Source organism: Hibiscus syriacus, unplaced genomic scaffold (genome assembly GCF_006381635.1).
Source record: "Hibiscus syriacus cultivar Baekdansim isolate YM2019G1 unplaced genomic scaffold, ASM638163v2 tig00016065_pilon, whole genome shotgun sequence".
NCBI classification, from domain to species: Eukaryota; Viridiplantae; Streptophyta; class Magnoliopsida; order Malvales; family Malvaceae; genus Hibiscus; species Hibiscus syriacus.
This window is the reverse complement of record NW_024062380.1, coordinates 1,587,840-1,594,575: the sequence shown is the minus strand read 5'-3', so window position 1 is coordinate 1,594,575 and position 6,736 is coordinate 1,587,840.

The following is a 6,736-nucleotide window of genomic DNA, read 5'->3' as shown; positions in this document are numbered from 1 at the left end:
CAATTGTTAGCCACTGTAATAGACAAGATCACATTAAGCATTGTAAATTTCAGAAAAATGCTAAATGTATCGATGTAGTCTTATCTAGGCACTTGAGAAAATCCTTTTACGACGAGTCGAGCCTTGTATCTGTGAACCGAGCCATTAGGATTGTGTTTAAATTTGAACAACCATTTACAGCCTAATGCAACCCGTCTAGGAGGGAGCTTAACAAGTGTCCAGGTCTCATTCCTTTGAAGAGCATTGAACTCTTCTTGAGCCGCAGCAGTCCACATTGGAGACTGAAACGCTTCAGTAATATTTTAGGGAACTTCCTCATCAAAGTAGCATGAGTAGGCTTTGGGTTTAAAAATACAACACTTGCTTCTCGTGAGCATGGGGTGGTTGTTCACACGTGGTGTACCAATAGGCGAGGTTTCAGTGCTAGGTATGATAGCATTACTGTTTGACGCAACTTAATTAGGTGAGATTTGCACAGCTTCTTTCTCTCCAAGTTCATTTTCGATACTAGGTCCAACAATTATTTCAGGTGGCATAGCCACACTTGATGATTCTCCTACATCTTCTACCATACTCACATCTTCGATGTTATGAGGAACAGTTGGTACTGACTCAATAGTGCCTTGGGTTACTGCCTGGACCAAGTGTCGAGCAGGTTCGTGTTGCATGCTAGTCACAATTTCTAAAGGTTGTGACTGTCGATTTCTGACCTCGTGAGCATTGCATAAGGATGGCCTTCCTGAAAAGGAAAGACAGTTTCATTGAAGACAACATGCCTTGAGATATAGACCCTTCCATCAGATGCGAGACACTGAAACCCTCTATGTTGGGCGCTGACACTAAGATACGTGCATGGTTGTGAGAGATATGCAAGCTTATGAGCTTGAAACAGTCATAGATGAGGGAAGCATTGACAGTCAAACAACTTCAGATCATTATAGTTTGGTTTCTTCCCGAGCAGCTTCTCACTAGGTGAGATTCCCTGCAAAACCTTAGTATGTAATTTGTTAATTAGTTGAACAGCAGAGGTAATAGCATAGAACTAATATTTCATGGGTAATGATTCTTGTGCCAGCAACACTAGAGCCATTTCAACCAGATGTTTGTGCTTCCTTTCAACAATGTCATTCTGCTCGGAGGTATGAGGGCATGACAGCCTATGAACAATTCCAACTTTAGCTAGCAGTGGTGAGGGGCTACGAAACTCACCTCCCCAGTCACTTTGTACTACTTTAATGGAAGTATTAAATTGAGTTGTCACCATTTTTTGGAACAGCAAGAAGGCTTCAATGGCTTGAGACTTATATCTTAATAGGTAAACCCAAGTGAATCGAGTGCATGCATCGAAAAATGATGCATAAAACCTAAAACCATTTGATGATACATGGGGAGGTCCCCATAAATCAGTAAAGACAAGTTGGAATGGGATATCATAAGATGTATTTGATTGCTCAAAGGGTAATTTGTGCCTTTTGCCCATATGGCAAGCACTACAAGTCTTGTTTACATCAGAGGTAGTTTTTACATCAAGTGTTTTAGTAATCTGTCTTAGTATATTACTAGAGGGGTGGCCAAGTCTTTGATGCCACAGCTCTTCAACCTCAGTGGATGCAACAAGATTAATATCAGCAGCAATATACACATCAATATTTGTAGACTTATTTGTTACAAATGAGTACAGTCCTCCAGACTCTTCACCAGTCAAAAACACATGCTTAGTAGCCTCATCTAGCACACAGCAGTTACTAGCATGAAACTCAACAAAGATGTTGTTGTCCCTAGCAATCTTCGAGATCGAAAGGAAGTTTATTTTTATATAAGGGACATGTAACATATTATTCAATATTAATGCTTTGGATGCAGTAGGTAAACTCGTATTACCAATATGTCGAATGTCTAGGGAGTTTCCATTACCAACTGTGAGTTTACGGGGCCATGGAAATCAGTTGAGTTTGTTAGATTTGTTCTATCAGGGGTGACATGGTGAGTGGCACCCGAGTCCACCACTCATCGTTCAGAAGTTGCAGTGGCAACATTTGCTTGAGAGTCCATTTTCACGCGAGAACAACACTCACATCCCTGGCTAGTGGTGGCAGAGATGGAAGCACCCGAGGAGTAACTGCTTGAGGAGCTATCTTTGGAGGAAGGATAATTGTTGACTGAAACACAAGTGAAGTCCTCATTAAACTGGTTCCAACAACGATCAACGAGGTGTCCTAGCTTCCCACAGAGCTGGCACTGAACGCGTGTTCGACCTCGCCCTCGCCCACCATTTCTTGCACTAGATATTCCACGACCTGATCTATTTTCTTGGTGAATAGAAGGCCCACAATCAACCTCACCACGTGCATAATTTGCACTTATGGGTAGATTGTATTGTTGTTTGTCAAATCCAACAAGTTGTACCTCAGCATCCAATAACATTGCATGAATATTATCTATGGATAATGCATCTTTCATTGTTGAGACAACTTCCATAAATGGATGATACTCCCTAGGAAGGCCTCGAAGAATGCTTATTATTTGTTCAACTAGGGAAACGTCATTCCCACAGAAAGCAAGGGCATCACAAATTTATTTAATATGTGTTAGGTACATTCGCATAATGTTATGCCCTTTTCTTATAGATTGTAGCTTGCAATGTAAGCTCATGACTGACATAGTTGAACGATTTGCAAAGAACTTGAGGATAATTTCCCAGACTGCAGCAGCTGTTTCAACACCCACGAACTATGGTAAAAGATGTCTGTTTACCGTATACAAGAGCCAAGATGCTAGAGAACTATCTTGTGCGATGAAATCTTCATATGCTTCATTCTCTTGAGGCTCACCGTTTGCATCAAGGATCGTCATAGGTGGAGATGAGACACTTCCAGTCAACAACCGCTCCAATCGATGGCTCCTAACCGTGAGCAAGATCTGTTGTTTCCCCAACAAGAAGTTGGTTTCATCAAGCACCACATTGACCTTCTTGTTGGTGAATCCCCAAGAAGCGTTGGAGGTGAAATCCATGGACAAGTAGTACTTCAACAAGGTACGATCACACGCGAAAGTAAGAAGGTACGATCCCAAGATTAATGGCGATTGATACCATGTTGGAAGCATGGTAAACAGAAGAATATGAACTGGTTTATTGATACTATGAATATATATATGAGTACAAGATTAGTGTTCCTTATATACTACTGCTCTTAACTGCTAATACAACCACCATAACTGCATAACTAACCAAAACTAACTTGCTAACAACTTTAGCTGTTATAACAGCTTCAACTTCAGGAAGCTTCTAAGTGTACTGCTAATGTACACACTGCATTAGCTAATTTAGCATGCTAACAAATCTCCATGATAGTTGTGTTAAATTAGATTGTTTGAACTCTTGAACTATTTTTATCCATCATCGCTTCAAAAGTGTAAATTTGATCATTTTCTTCAACTTCTCTCCAAGTCAGTGGAATACCATCAAGAATTTTTTTCTGGAACTTTTTATATATTTCATGAGTATAAATTTCTTATGCAAGAGTCAAAATACTATAGCCTTTAATTGCGCACGTAATTGAGCCATTTTGCATTGAAAAACTTTCTCATCTTTGAAAGAATGCCATCTTGCAACTAAATTCTCAACTTCAAAGATAAATTCAGTAAGATAAGTGTTGGCTTTAGAAATACCATGCAAAAGATTATTTGTGACTTCAGCCTTTTGAGATGATTTAATTTTAGAAGAAAATATATCAATGCAAAAATTAATACTCCATTTTTCACGAACTTTTATAAACTTTTCTAATGTAAGGTACCCGTACCTTTAATTGATTGTGGATCTAGGAAAGAAGAAAAACAACATGAAAATAAGGAAATGGCACGAATATACTGGTTTTCTAGTTGATGTAGGTGAATATGCAAGGCTATTTCTGATATGAGAATTGGTTACGAAAGTATGGTTGATATAGCAATGGTTTGGGTAGGATAGTATCTTAAATAAACTAAGGAAGAACCAGTACCATAGGAGAGAAAGGACACAGCCTTATAAGTTTATTTTAGGGGTGGTGGAAAGGACTTGGACCCACTAGATAGTAATCTAGGAACCACAAGTATCAAATGAAAAGGATGGATGCCACAAGTATAGAAATACTTGATAAGTCGATAAAAGTCACCAAGGACTTGAGAAAAGAGATAAATCTCACTTGAATAAAATATATGAAAGGTATGCTTACAAAGAAATAGGACTAGTCTATTTATATAAATTAAAGGACATGGTCGAATGGATACATGGTGGTTCAACCAGCCCTTGTGTCCCTTTAAAAAACATAATTATTTGAAAAATTATCTAGAAGCATAGGTGATGTTTCAGTTGCAATGGAGAAGGTATAATTCTTGGTCGATTAGTGCTTATGCCCTCTCAATTTGGCATCAAAAATGAATCAGCATGGTCTTTGGTCGAATGTTGATGTTGGTTGAATGCTTGGCGTGCCTAGGGGAAGTCACACGCATGGACCACACTTGCTGATCACATGGGCACACACATGGGGTTCTAGGAAGGCTTGTGGTGCTAGGAAGGCTTGTGGTGCAACCTTGTGCATAGATGAAGGATGGTCATGTGCATCATCTTGGGTGTGCATGGGTTCTCCTCCAAGGTTGCTTGAGTGTGTAGCTAGCTAGCAAGCAAGGGAATAGTTGTGAATGAGCATCTTGGCTGAGACCTCCTTTGATCTTTAGCAACTCTCATAGCTACCTTCAGCTGCCCATTTGGTCACTTTTAGCAACATAGCTTCATTTAGTCCACATAGCTAAGTTTAGCTATCCTTTAGCTCCTCCAGCTGAATTGAGCTTTCCATTATCTTCCACGAGTTTCCATAGAGATTATGAGCTGATTGTGAGCATCCATAGAGTGTCAAATACTCTCTCAAGCTGCCCTAATGTGAGTCGTGTCTCCATGTACCTATCTGTGCAAAGAAAACAAGGTAAATTGATGTGAATGAGCTAGAATGAATGCAAATGCATGTTGCCAAGTGAGAAAACATGCTTGTGAGCTATGGATGGCTATCATGAGCTTAGTATAAAAGGTTTATATATGAATTTGCTAATATATATGACTTGTGAGCTGAATTGAATGGAAATGAGCTAAGAAATGAAAGATGAACATGCTGCCATTTCATGAATAAATTGAAACTTATCTAAATGAATGTAAGACTAATAGAACTTACTAGTATGCTTAATAAGGAATGACATAATGTAATATAAAGATGTGGATATGTTAAGTTATATTAGGTATTAAAACATTATATAACTTAGCATTGGGTGGTGTTAACTTGTCAAATGAATTGAAAGCTTCAAGACACTTAGTTAAGAGTATTTCCCTAATTGCTTGGCTCTGGATCGAGTAATAAGACCTTGAGACATCACTTTTGGATCTAGTGTAAGTGTGACCACATCATCCCCCCTTCTTTTAGGCGATTTATCCCCAAATCGTTTCCATCTTTAAATGATAACAAATCAGATACATTGAATGAAGCACTTACACCACCAAACTCACCAGGTAATTCTAGCTTGTATGCATTATCGTTTATATTTTATACAATTTAGAATGGACCGTCTCCTTTGGGTAGAAGTTTGGACTTCCTTTGATTTGGGAATCGTTCCTTCCTAAAGTGCACCCAAACCCAATCACCCGCTTCTAAGTTTACCTTCCTCATTCCTTTGTTCACTTGATACTCATAGTGTCGAGTCCTTTCAATGTTTTCCTTGACTTGTTGATGGAGCCTTTTCTCAAATTCTACCATTTCATTTCCATCTTTGCTTACTAATTGATCACAAGGCAAAGGAAGTAAGTCTACAGAAGTTAAAGGCTTAAAGTCGTACACTACCTCAGATGGGGAATACTTCATAGCTGAATGAATAGCTCAGTTGTATGCAAATTCCACATGTGGCAGATATTCTTCCCAAGTATTGATGTTCTTCTTGATGATAGATCTAAGCAATGTTGGAAAAACTCTATTTACTACTTGTGTTTGTCTATCTGTTTACGGATGGCATATAGTAGAAAAGAGTAGTTTTGTGTAAAAAATTTACTCCACAAAGTCCTCCAGAAATGGCGTAAGAACTTGACATCCCTATCTTAGACAATGGTTCGAGGAAGTCCATGTAACCTTACCACTTCTCTAAAGAACAAATTTACAACATAGATGTCATCATCGGTCTTGTGGCATAGTATAAAGTGAGCCATCTTGGAGAACCTATCGACCACCACATAAATTGAATATTTCTCACTCTTAGTCTTTGGTAGTCCCAAAAAAAATCAATAGAGATATCTGAAACATCCTAAACACCGGGTTAGTGACCAGATTGTAAAATTTCAGAATTTAGTGACTAAAGTAGATAAATTAAAAAGTTAAAGAACTTATATGGAAAATTTTGTATAGGAATGAATATCAAAGAATGATGATTGGAAGGGTAAAATGGTTATTTGATCAGTAAATGAATTAAAAATTTGTATTAGGTATATTAAATACACGTGGAGAATTGAAAAAATAGACAAGAAATATCCAGAGAACTCTTCTTCTTCCTCCTCTTTCAACTGTGAGCTACAAAAGCAAAGGTGAGTTTTCTTGCTAGTTGATTATCCATTAAATTTAAGTTTGGTTTATGTTCCTTAGATGATATTTAAGCTTAAGAAAAGCTTAAGTTGTCCTAAAACCAAAAGATGAAGGAGTTAAGAAGGATTAAAGATGAGATGTTTATA